Raw genomic sequence first — 13644 nt, 5'->3', positions numbered from 1 at the left:
CGTAGACGTTTGTTAAATATCGAAAAAATAAAAATAAAATAAAATTTTATTTAAAAAAATATATTTTAAAAAAAATATATTTTACGTCGAAACAAATAAAGCTTAAGGCCAAACATTTTAACCTAAATGTTTACTCAAAGATTGTTGATTAGTTAGATATGTAAAATATACATAAAATATAAGGAAATGATATTTATACTTTTTTATATCTTGCTAATAAATCAATCAACAATTTCAATTGAAATCCTAAAGTCCTTCTACCTAAAAAAAATAATAATAATAAATAAATAAAACACTATTTTATCAATATCCGTAAGAAGGTTGTTTGATACGTTATATTACTTGAAATTTTAAAATCAATGAAAGAAGGATAAACTACAATGATCTCTCTTAATGTTTGGTTTAATTATAATTAAATCTGAAATATATCATTTTTCAGCAACGTGCCGAGATTTGTCATTTTTTGCAAAGACCTCCTCTCCGGACAAAATTCAAACATCAACTAAGGGTAAAAGACCATATTATCCTTATACTGACATGGAATAAAAAAATAAAAATAAAAATAAAAAATAAAAAATAAAAAATCATGCTTAAATGGACCAAACTATCCCATGTTTTGTTTCATAATATTAAATTAATACCTTTAAAAACAAGAGCAACCTCCACTCCACTGGTAGCTGCCATCACTGGCAAACAAACCCACATAAAAACTAAACCCACAATCAGATACCCCATGTCTCCTGGTAGCCATTCCTTCACAATACAAATTCACAAAATGTCAATACAAAACCGAACCCCAGAAAAAAAAAACAAAATAGCATATCTACATGCTCATGAGACTACCTCTCAAACTGTCAACAAGCCTACAAACAGCAAACTAGTCTTCTTTCCTCGTAACTTTTTCTCATTAGCCGTATATACATTTATATTCAGTATTGTATCAATGTAATGATATATTGCATTCATTTTTAGGGTTTGATTTTGATTAATTTTGAGAACAAATATTGATTTTGTACATATCAATCAATATGGATAGATTTAAGGTTTGATTGATCAATCTTGGGAGTTTTTGCTTGATTTTGCCGGTGAACCACCACCACCCACCCATCTTTATTTCTCTTTGATTCCCGCTCCTGTTCCGGCGAAGAAAAGCCCCAAATCGAGCCTTTTTCCTCATGGGTTTGCATCTACGACCATGGGCAACGGCACTAACACCATCACAACCAACAAAAACAAACAGCAACAACGCATCAAGCCCCAACAATCGCTCAATAAGATTATAAGGCCATTCATGGCCAACACCCATGACCCATCAACCAACTGTTGTAACTTCCTTTTGGTTAGTTAAACAAAAAGATTTTATTTTAGAAAAATGATAGGTCTTATTCTGAAATATCTTTCAAACTCTTATTATGAAAGATTTTACTTATTCTAAAAGATTTTATTTTAGAAAAATGATAGTCCAAAATACTTTTCAAACTCTTATTCTGAAATACTAAAATACTCGTATAATTTTATAAGAATTTTGGAACTTATTTTGATTCAATTCTTACATGACATGAACACATCATCGCTCTTACCATTTTTTTTTTCTTTCTTTCTAAAACGACATTTCTTTCTCTCTTCAATTAGATTGGGTTCCATTCCTCTATCCTCATCGTCTCTCTTTCTTCCCTCTCGTTTGGTTTTAATAACTTTTATGAACAACATAATAACAAATAAAAAATAATTAAGAAGTAAAAAATAATTAAGAAGTATAGTTGAACAATATTTTTTTTATTAAAATCACACAAAATAATAATAATGTTATTATAATATCTGTTGCTGCTTGTATAGTTGTGTAGGCTTTTGTTATTGGCTTCTTCCTAAAGTTTCTCTCTCTCTCTCTCTCTCTCTCTCTCTCTATATATATATATATATATATATATATTTTTTTTTTTTTCTCCTTAAACATTTTTTTTATTACTCTTTTGGGTAAGTCAACGGATTGCCTACTGCTACTGCCGGCACACGGTCCTAACATGGGATTAGTTGGGGCCGCTCTCCTCATTGGACTTTTTATATTTTTATTTTATATCTTATTATTTATAAAATTTATAAAAATATTCTTATTAAAATTACAATTTACTCTTATTAAATTATTATTTTTTTTCGTATTTTATATTTTAAATTTTTTAAAATTTATGAAGATGTCTTTACTAAAATTACAATTCATCTTCACAGATTTTTTTTTTCCCTGCATTTTTTACTTTAAACTTTTAAAAGTTTATGAAGAAAACTCTCTTAATATATATATATATATTTTTTTTTTTCTTCTTAAACTTTTTTTTTTTTTTACTCTTTTGGTAAGTCAACAGATTGCCTACTACTACTGCTGGCGGGCACGAACCTAACATGGGATCATTGGGGGCCGCTGCCCTCATTGGACCTTTTATATTTTTATTTTATATCTTATTATTTATAAAATTTATAAAGATGTTTTTCTTGAAATTACAATTCACTACCATTAAATTGTTTTCCTTTTATATTTTAAATTTTTAAAAATTTGTGAAGATGTCCTTATTAAAATTATAATTCAACTTTACAGATTTTTTTTTTTTTTTTTCCTGCATTTTATACTTCAAACTTTTAAAAATTTACAAAAAAAACTATTAACATTACAAAAATTGACTTATCATATAAGTTTACCCCCACAAATAAAAAACATCCCTCACAAGATTTTCTGAGACTACTGTTATGCTCCATGATTAGCAACTATGTTTTTACGGTTGTTATGTTTTTACGGTTGTATCATGATATTTTGGGTAACTTCTTTTCTAATTCCAAATTTATAAGCTCCGTTTGCTTTGAAGTTCCAAAAATATTTACAGTATTTTTCAGCTATTCGGGTGCATATTACGGTAAAATAATTTTCACTAATTGTCTGAAAATGACATACGGATCCAATTTCACTTAAGTTATGTCATTTTTCCAAGCTTAAAATCGATCGATTTTGTAAAGTATCTCGAAACCGAAGCTAGTGGGAGTGAGAGATCCTGTGAAGAGTGCTTGCTTATTGATGGTGGATTTTGAGATTTTGGTAACAATGGGTATGGTTTGTTATGGGGTTTGGGTGTTCATTGTTCTTGCTTACTCATGATTGGTGAATTTTGAGGGCATTGGAATTGACTACTATTTGTTTGATAAAATGTCAAACTGAATTTTTTTTAACTGTCTGCGAATAGATTTTGCATTTGTTACAGTTCTAGACTTGGATTTGAAATAAACAAACCTTCAAGTGGTCTTTCTTACATCTAACAAAACAAGACAACTCTAGACTACCAAAGGACGCAACTTAGTGATATTTTCTCACCTTCTAAACTTTAGAAAATTGTGAGTGTAAAGTTGGTATGTGAGTTTCACTAACTCTCTCCCTAATCGTTTGCGCAACTGTTCATAGCACTGCTCTTTTTCCAAATTAAGTCGAACAAATCTCTTGCAGGATTCATAAGCATAGATTGTGGGATGCGCGAAGCTTTGAGCTACACCGACACGGCAACAGAACTACATTTTAGTTCAGATGCAAACTTTGTGGAGACTGGTTTGAGCATGCCCATATCATCTGAATTTTTTAGTGACTCAGGCGGACAACAGTTTCTGAATGTTAGAAGCTTTCCTGAAGGAACCAGAAACTGTTATACACTAAGACCTCAAGGAGGGAGAGGTAATAAATATTTGATAAGAGCGTGGTTCTTGTATGGAAATTATGATGATCAAAATCAGCCACCAATTTTCGATCTGCACATTGGAGTTAATTTCTGGAAAACAGTGACAATCGACGATTCAACCTCTACTTGGAGGAAGGAGATCATACATGTTCCCACTGAAGATTATATAAATGTTTGTCTTGTAAACACAGGCCATGGAACACCTTTCATCTCAGCATTGGAGTTAAGGCCTTTGAATAATTCTATGTATGAAACAAAAAATAATGTACCACTAGAATTCTGGTTGCGTCAAGATTTGGGTTCAACAAGAGATGACTATGTCAGTGAAAATATCAGGTTGGTCTTTCCTATCTGAATTTACAAATTAACTAGCTAGGAAGAATCAATTAAGTTTCTCTTTCATTTGAATTTCTGTAGTACTTGATATATTTATATATATGCTCACGAGTCATGCCTGTGGTGCTAATGTCTCTCAGATACAGAGATGATGTTTATGATCGCGTGTGGAGGCCCTATAGCTTAAGCTACACAAAGTTAAGTACCCCAACATCGGATTCAATAGTTGAATCAGATGGTCTGTACCAGCCACCATCTAAAGTCATGACCTCTGCCATCACACCAAATGTTAGCAGCGATTCCTTATACTATTCATGGGAACCTGACAGTACCACAGACCAACTTTATATCTACTTATACTTTGCGGAAGTTCAAGTGTTGCAAGAAAACCAAACCAGAGAATTCAACATTTACTTGAATGGGAAACAATGGTATAAAAAACCTGTTTCCCCAGTTTATTTATCATCAACTACGATAAACAGCACATCACCTATGAGTTATCCAAATTATGAGCTTTCAATCAATAAAACCAGTCATTCAAATCTCCCTCCCATCATCAATGCCATCGAGATTTATGTTGTAAAACAGTTTCTATACTCACAAACAGATGACAAAGATGGTAACTATGTTCTTTCCAATTACCTTTAATGTTTCTTCGTTCTTCCTCATGTTCTAATTAACTCTCTCATATGCTTGAAATATTAGTTGCTGCTATGATGAGCATAAAGTCGATCTATAATGTGACAAGAAACTGGCAAGGAGATCCATGTGCCCCTCAAGATTACGTGTGGGTTGGCCTCAATTGTAGCTACAATGGTTTCGATTCCCCTAGGATCATATCCTTGTATGTTTATGGCCTCAAATTACCAGTGCATATATGTAACTTTTCTTGATTTTGTCACTAATCATTTCTTGATTAAATTATTCAACTTGGAATTAGGAACTTGTCCTCAGGTGGATTGACAGGGGAGATAGTTCCTTACATATCCATCTCACGATGATACAATTTTTGTAAGTATGTTAGTCTCTTGTAGCAAATACTAGTTAACATGTCAGGCTTGTTAATAAATAAATTAATGAATTTTTATTTATTTGGTTATAGAAAGAATAAATAAAAGTGTTTTTCTTTTTGTTTTCTCATAATTAATGATAATCCAAGTTTTACTTTTGTTTCTTTCAGGGATTTGTCAAACAATAACTTAAGTGGAGAAGTGCCTAATTTTCTCTCTCAGTTGGCTTCCCTGAAAGTCCTGTAAGTTACATAGATCTTATAATCAGATTGCAAGTCTGTTGGCATGTAAAAAAACGGGGATCATGTTCACTCTTCTTCTGCAGAAACTTGAAGGGAAACAACTTCACAGGTTCACTTCCAGCAGATCTGGTTGCAAGGTCGAAGAATGGATCATTGTCATTGAGGTTCTCTCTTTTCTCAAAATCTATCAACCTGAATCACCAAGATTAATTTCCAAAGAAGAAGCATAAATTCATATTTTATTTTTTCCTCCATATACCATATATAGGTCAATTTAATTTGTTTTCAGAGGAAAACAAATTTTAAGAGGAAAAGTTAATTATTAAGAATTTGTTTGGTTTGATCCTCTGAAAAAAGTTTTCAAGAACTCAAATGGCAATTTTTTTTTTTAGAGAACTCCAAAAGATTATTCTCCAAGGTTGGATCCTTTTTACTCTTATAAATACTGTTAGTGAAACGAATATTTGAACTATTTTCTGTTTTAATTTCAGTACTATGAAAAATTAAAAACCAAGCTGACTCCATCTCTGCAGCTGCTTTTTAAATAGCTACAGCTATGATAGATTAAGAAATGATTAATTCGCATTTGTGGACTCCTTGTCTAACATTTTTCATCATAAATAGTATCGAAGAAATTGAAGGTGAAAACACAAATCCATGTCAGTCTATTCCATGCAAAAATAAAAAAAAGAGCATGGTTGTTCCAGTAGTGGCATCCGCTGCCGCACTGTGTTTGCTACTAATAACTGCAATAATGGCTACTTAGTGGATCATTAAAAGAAGAAAACGAGGTATGAGAATCATTTTCCTTATAGTAAATATCTACTAGTCTTAGAGCATGATATCCAATTTTTTGTAACAAAAATCTGCTCAATTGAATTTTATTTGGACTCAGTAGTGAGGAAGGTGGATGCAGAAATAACCCTAGAAGATAGGTCCTTTGAGGAGAAGAATAGATCGTTAACATACTCAGAGGTTTTGAGTATTACCAATAATTTCAAGAGGGTTGTTGGTAAAGGAGGATTTGGAACAGTTTACCATGGCTACTTAGGTAACTCTCAGGTTGCTGTTAAGATGCTCTCTCCGTCCTCAGTTCAAGGGCACAAAGAATTCCTAGCTGAGGTAACTTGCGTAACTCCAACACTAGCTTTCTAAACCATCACCCTTGGAGGATGATATCCACAGAAGTACCTTTGTGTGAAATATAAAAAAATAAACTCACAGAAAAACGAATATTTGTAGCAAGAAATGCCAACTAATTTTTTTTGAGCTCATCAATGTTTATGTATGTTGAACTAAATGTGGCTTTCTATTGCAGGCTGACCTTCTTAGTTGTGTTCGTCATAAGAACTTAACTTCACTTGTTGGCTACTGCAAAGAAGGCACCAACATCGGAATCATCTATGACTACATGGTTAATGGAAACTTAAGACGGCATCTCATAGGTATACATGTCTATTTATTTGTGTATTTTTTTCCTGAAAGTTCAAATAAACACGCAGACACCCACAATAAAACTATGCATCCTTCTGATACCAAATTTTTACAAGAAGTATAAAATTTTCTCCTTTGAAATGTCATTGGACAATTTTCTTGTGTTGAACTTCCTCTTTAAATTGATATATAATTCATTGTTGCAGATAGTAATTCAACTTTTTTGAATTGGGAAGAGAGGCTCCGAATAGCAACTGATGCGGCACAAGGTCAGTAAGGAGATTGCAGTAGTACTGTACATTTTTTCCCTTAACTTCACATATATGTTATTTATTTTAGCTGTAATTGCAAAGCTATTACTTATGTGGACATTCAATTGAAGGGCTGGAGTATCTGCATCATGGTTGTAAGCCACCAATAATCCACAGAGATATAAAGACTACCAATATCTTGTTGAATGAAAATTTCCAAGCCAAGCTTTCTGATTTTGGTTTGTCCAGAGTTTTTCCTGCCGAAGGTGGAACTAATGTATCAACGAGTGTCACTGGCACTCCTGGCTACCTTGACCCTGAGTAAGTATTTTTCTTTTTTTAGTACGTAGAATTTGTCTTTACTTCTACTTGATTTCTCAAAACTAGCTCTTAATTATATAAAAAAAAACTGGACTTTTATAGATTAGAGATATTTTTAGCTAGGCACAAGAATTGTCATGAACTATACTCGTGGCTCACAAGTTTCAATAATTCATCCAAAATTAGAGTATTTTCCAACAGCATACCAATTCATAGTGCTTTTGAAAACATTTTCTTGAATAAGTTGATCACAAGCTTAGAAAAAATAAATGATTACCGACTAAACAATGGGTTCAAATTAGAAAACGTTATTTTTGTTAGTATATGGTGATGGATTTTATATAAATGTTTTGCATGCGTGGACTTGCAGGTATTGCACATCAAGTAGGTTAAATGATAAAAGTGATGTTTATAGCTTCGGGATTGTTCTCATGGAGATTATTACAAGTCGGCCACCAATATCAGAAGGCCATCGCAATATTCACATAATCCAATGGGTTAGTTCTAAGCTTGCAAATGGGGATATTAAAAGTATTGTTGATCCCAGATTGCAGGGAGATTTCGAGGTTAATTCTGTTTGGAAAGCTGTAGAATTAGCAATGTCTTGCGTATCTCGCAATTCCACCCGAAGACCAAACATGAATTTTGTTGTGACGGAATTAAGGGACTGCTTGGCAATAGAGATAACTCGTCACGGGATAGAATCAGAAAATTCAATTGTACCTTTGCATCTAGAGAGTGAAATGGGTCGTCCAATGATGCGATAACTCCTCAAATTATTTAGTGTTGCGTGTTTTGGGTATGGGTGTGTGTTTTTCTTTCTCATGAAATTCGTATCTTATCCCCGTTCTTTTCTTTTTTATAAGTGGTAAATGGATCATGTGGTTGTGTATGGACCTCTCTCTCTATATATTTATGTATATATCAGAAAATTATATCAAAATTTGAAAATTGGTTTTTGTTATCAACTGATGTGAGAGAGTCATTGCGAATTGGTGTGCCCGCTCTAAGTTCGGAGGTAGACAAGGGAACACCGAATTTGTGGCTTTTACAGGGGAACTGAAATCAAAATTGTGCTCAAGGACCTTCCTCAAAAAGCAAGAGAGATTCCAAAAAGATGGGGAGACAAAGGGACTTCCTAATTGTTACTTGAAAAAATTATTAATATTGAAAGCTTTAAACAAATTATGTAGGGTTGAAACTAGCTTTCATCTCCATCTGGTTGGATGTAAAATATTTTATAAAAATTATTTTTTTATTTTTTGGTGTTTGGTTATCGTAAAATATTTATGAAGAAAAAATATTTTGAAATTTAATAAAAATAAGAAGAATGCTAAGGATAGTTGCTAAGGCGACTGCTCATTTACTATTCTTATTGGTTAGTAAAATTGTAATTAATGAAGACATTAATTACAAGTTTTTAACTTTTTATGGAAAGTTAAAACTATTTTTTTTTTGGACAAAACAGCCCTTTTAAGCCTTTCATCCATATCCTCATTTCTCTTTTCTCACTTGATGACGTTTACATATATAGTGTATTTATGCATATATATATATATATGAGAGTATATTTAGTTCTTCCTCACAGTCATCCAATGCTTCCCCCAGCTTTCCTAATATTACATTAGGATGTAAAGATAGTTGTTGTAATCCTACTAAGTCACTTAATGTTCTCACCAAAAATGATGAACAAGAACATCTACTTATTGATTTAATCAATAAAGTTGATGACCCTGAGTTTAAAACTTTGTATCTTAAAAAACTTAGGGTATTATTAGGTAACTCAGAACCTGAACCCTAACCGTTAGTAAACCTAATTTTAGTCTATATAAAACTTTAGAAAGATTTAATAATAAGCCTAAAGAAGTCACTATTCAAGATCTCCAAACAGAGATTAACATCATAAAAACTGAAATTAAAAATCTTAAGTTAGAAAACCAAGTCATGAAAAATGATATTCAGGAATTAAACACAAATCTTACCTTTTCCTTCAAAGGAAAAGAATCATCTAATGAAGAAGCCTCAGAACATTCCAACAATTCAAAATCTTCTAAAAAATTCCAAACTTTAAATCATATATCATTTCAGAAATGGTATACTAAAGTTACCCTTATCATCAACAAAGATTTCAAGCTTGAAGTCGTTGCTTTGATTGATACAGGAGCAGATCTTAATTGCATTCAGGAAGGTCTCATACCCACAAAATACTATGAGAAAACCTCTGAAAGGCTAAGTTCAGCTAATAGAAGTAAAATGGACATAAAATACAAGTTATCTAAAGCCCATATTTGCCAAAACAACGTATGTTTTAAGACATCATTTGTCTTGATCAAAAATATGACTAATAAGTTAATCTTAGGAGTTCCATTTATTTACCTACTTTATCCCTTTACAACTAATAATGAAGGCTTAGTCACTCGACCCTTCGGTCAAGAGGTTCAATTTAAATTCCTAAGTCCTCCTTCTCGAAAAGAATTAAAATCAGTTATTGATTCTTCAGTAACAAAGTCAAAAAATTTATTGCAGAGCAAGACTCAACAATTGAATTTCTTAAAAGAAGAAGTCAATTATAAACAAATTGATGATCAGTTAGCTGATCCAGTGCTCCAACAAAAAATTCAAGATTTCGAACAACAAATAAAAAATCAGGTTAGCTCTGATCTACCAACTGTCTTCTGGCATAGAAAAAGACATTCAGTTAAGTTACCTTACATCAAAGGCTTTAGGCGAAGACACATTCCTACTAAAGCAAGACCAATTCAGATGAGTCTAGAAGTAATGGAATTTTGTAAAAAAGAAATTAATGATCTTTTACATAAAAAGATCATTAGAAAAAGTAAGTCAGCCTGGTCCTGCCCAGCCTTCTATGTTCAGAAAAACTCTGAACTAGAAAGGGGAGTTCCTCGTTTAGTCATAAACTACAAACCACTTAATAAGGTTTTAGAGTGGATTAGGTACCCTATTCCTAATAAGAAAGACCTTATTAGCGGCCTTAGTCAGGCAGTCATCTTTTCTAAATTTGATATGAAATCAGGATTTTGGCAAATCCGTTTAAGAAAAAAGGATAGATATAAAACTGCCTTCACCACCCCCTTTGGCATCAGAGCCAAAGGGAAGCGCACATTAACTTAACACAGATAAAGCTATTGAAATAAAGAAAGCTATTAAAATAAATAAGACGGTGTATAACCGACCAAGATATATATAATATATAATAAACGAAAGTAAATGTAACTGAAATCAAACTTATATTAATACAACTGAGAATAACTGAAAGTAACTTACAAATTACTGATAGTAGTCTGACAAATACAGCATACTAGTATAGAATTACACTCAGAAAAGATAAATAAAACTGAACAGAAGATTACAATTTGAAACTGAGAAAATGTTATGAAGCCTGAAATCTCTCGAATGAAGCCTACAATGCAATGGGACTGAGCATTGCTTTTATAACCGGGCTTCTGCACTATTGGAGGATGCTTCAGCGTGAATGTTGGCTTTTGAAAAGTGACTTTTGCTTTTGACTGTAGATGAATAGTAACTTTTACTATAGATGAATAGTATCTTGTTGGGGTATTGTAGAAACAGTAATTCTGCCGACAGTTACTGTAGAAATAATAACTTTGACTGGTTACGTAGCATTCTAAAAAACTTTAGAAAAACCCCCTACTTCCTTGTTTTACATTGAGCCACACCTTAGTCACATTAAAGATTCACTTGAATTGGCCCGCTCCTATTTTTAAAGTAACCTTCACTATGCCCCAGGCCATCCTTCTAAAACTTTTCGGTTTTATAGAAATATCCTGTACAATACTGACTCTATCACAGTCAAAACAACTTATGATAAGAATGATTCTTCCAAAGTTATTTACTATTCCCTGTACATTCAACGGATAATCTCCATGAATGAATGAGACAATCACCCTTACCTACCTTAACCCTTACCTGATCATAATATTCAGTTTACATATTATGATTATAAGACAGCCTGGTCCTCTATTCTATTATACCAAAATGAGTCATTTACTCATTCCTGGTTCATAAATTTTGACAGTCATTTCAACAGTCAAATTCCTACCTGGTTTTTGAGATGGTGGACTCTTCATGGAGCTATTCCAGAAATCCTCCCCCTCTCCCTTGCAGATCAAGTCAAATACTTTCACACTGTTCATAAAGTTAATAAACATAGTTCCCAATTTCCAGTCCTCTTGTTATTTTGTAGTAAATACAAAGTCCCATGGATATTTAAATGGCAATATGATATCCAAGACAATATCGTCATCCGTCGCCACTATGTTAAATGGTGGGATACTTTCAAATTTAATAGGATTATTGGATATGTCAACGATGATTATCCCAAACAATCCTCCACTCAAGTTACTTCCCAAACACAAGTCACTCTTCAAACAAAGCAAGTCATTCAACAGAAACAGCCTTCCCCTACTGGTTCTACTGTTTCTACCAAGTCACGGAAGCATACTTCCAAGTCAGAACTAGACGAGCTCAGGCAGATGGCAGCCTCACTGACTGATCGCATACAAGAATTGTCTAAAGATGAAGAAGAGGCAGCTGATACTTCCTTTGCTACTGAATCAAGTCATCCAGTAGTTAATTTATATGACGATTCTGTATTCCAAGATAGTCAGGATCCATATCAAAACCCATTTTAATTAACGATTGATATGGAAGAAAAAGTCACTATTTGGTCAAAGTTACTATTTGCTACAGTAAAAGTCAAGAATACTACGTAACCGGTCAAAGTCTCTATTTCTACAGTAACTGTCGGCAGAATTACTGTTTCTACAGTACCCCGACAAGATACTATTCATCTATAATAAAAGTTACTAATCATCTACAGTCAAAAGCAAAAGTCACTTTTCAAAAGCCAAGATTCGTACTGAAGTATCCTCCAATAGTGCAGAAGCCCGGTTATAAAAGCAATGATCAGTCCCATTGCATTTCAGGCTTCATTCAAGAGATTTCAGGCTTCATTCGAGATATTTCAGGCTTCATAACATTTTCTCAGTTTCAAATTGTAATCTTCTGTTCAGTTTTATTAATCTTTTCTGAGTGTAATTTTATACCAGTATGCTGTATTTGTCAGACTACTATCAGTAATTTATAAGTTACTTTCAGTCATTCTCAGTTATATTAATATAAGTTTGATTTCAATTACATTTACTTCTGTTTATTATATATTATATATATCTTGGTCGGTTATATACCGCCTTATTTATTTTAATAGCTTTATCTGTGTTAAGTTAATGTGCGCTTCCCCCTTTGAAGTTAATGTGCGCTTCCCCCTTTGGTATCAGAGCCATTTAGTGGTTGATTGAGTAATCTATTTTGTTTCTTTACTCTATCTTCTCTTGATTTTATTGATTCTGTTCTAACATTCTATTCATTGTTTCTCACTTTGTACTTCTATTTCCTTTCTTGTGAGTCCATATCCAAACAGTAAGTCCTAAATTCAAACAGTAAGTCCCTAAGAGAGGACCTGAGCAGTGCGGCATGAGCGGATGAGCGCGTGGATAAGATATAGATATCACTGAGAGAGAACCATGAAAATAGTTTGTTTCAACCAGTCAACCCATCAAGAATAGTGAGAGTTAAGTAACCATGAATAGGTTAATTAGATCATCCTCTTCTGTAAGCTCTAGATCCAGAGCTAGTACTAGTCTTCCTCTAGTTCCAAACATAATTAATGAAGAAGATTACCGAGTTGAAGATGTTAATTTAGATTTTAGTGATTGGAATATCCCTAGGATCCTAACCCGTGAAATCTACAAAACTAGTTTTCTTAAGTCAACTTTCCTTAGTGATTATGTAGTCAAAACTGTAGAGCAAATTTACTCTCTATCTAAAGAACATGAAAAATGTCAGTTATTCACAGCTCAAGCAATTAAAAGTCACAAAGATCGTGGTGATAACTTCATTCACATAGGTCTTGTTCAAGTGGCAGTCAACCCATTCACCAATACTGGTCTTAATGCCTCAGTTCTCTTAGCCCTTCGTGATGCTAGATTTCTAGATTATAATGATAGTCTTCTAGGAATAGTTGAAACCAATCTTTGTAATGGTCCAGTTCATTTTAACTGTTATCCTGATCTCACCCTTAGTCTTACTGACCCTCACCTTCTAAAGGCCTTAACTCTTAATGTTAAAACTTCAGGTTATAAAATGCTTCCAGGATCACAACCTTTAGGTCTGATCTATAGATTCTATTACAAAACCAGAAAAACTAATCTTAATGTTAAAGCCCTTAAGAAACATATCAAAGGTCATACACTACTCATTGAAAGTATCACTCCAGATGCTAATATTCAACTTAAGAAAACCA

The 13644-nt window shown here is 32.9% G+C and overlaps 1 pseudogene; it reads left to right on the top strand.

Moving 5' to 3' along the window:
- The first annotated feature begins 3420 nt into the window (after positions 1 to 3420).
- On the top strand, positions 3421 to 8185 carry LOC132272534 (probable LRR receptor-like serine/threonine-protein kinase At1g51880; annotated as a pseudogene).
- Positions 8186 to 13644: the final 5459 nt, after the last annotated feature.

Source organism: Cornus florida, unplaced genomic scaffold, assembly GCF_030987335.1.
Source record: "Cornus florida cultivar Cherokee Brave unplaced genomic scaffold, ASM3098733v1 CherokeeBrave_3.0.0_Hap2_Chr09, whole genome shotgun sequence".
Classification (NCBI taxonomy): Eukaryota; Viridiplantae; Streptophyta; class Magnoliopsida; order Cornales; family Cornaceae; genus Cornus; species Cornus florida.
This window is presented reverse-complemented; position numbering and strand designations above follow the sequence as displayed.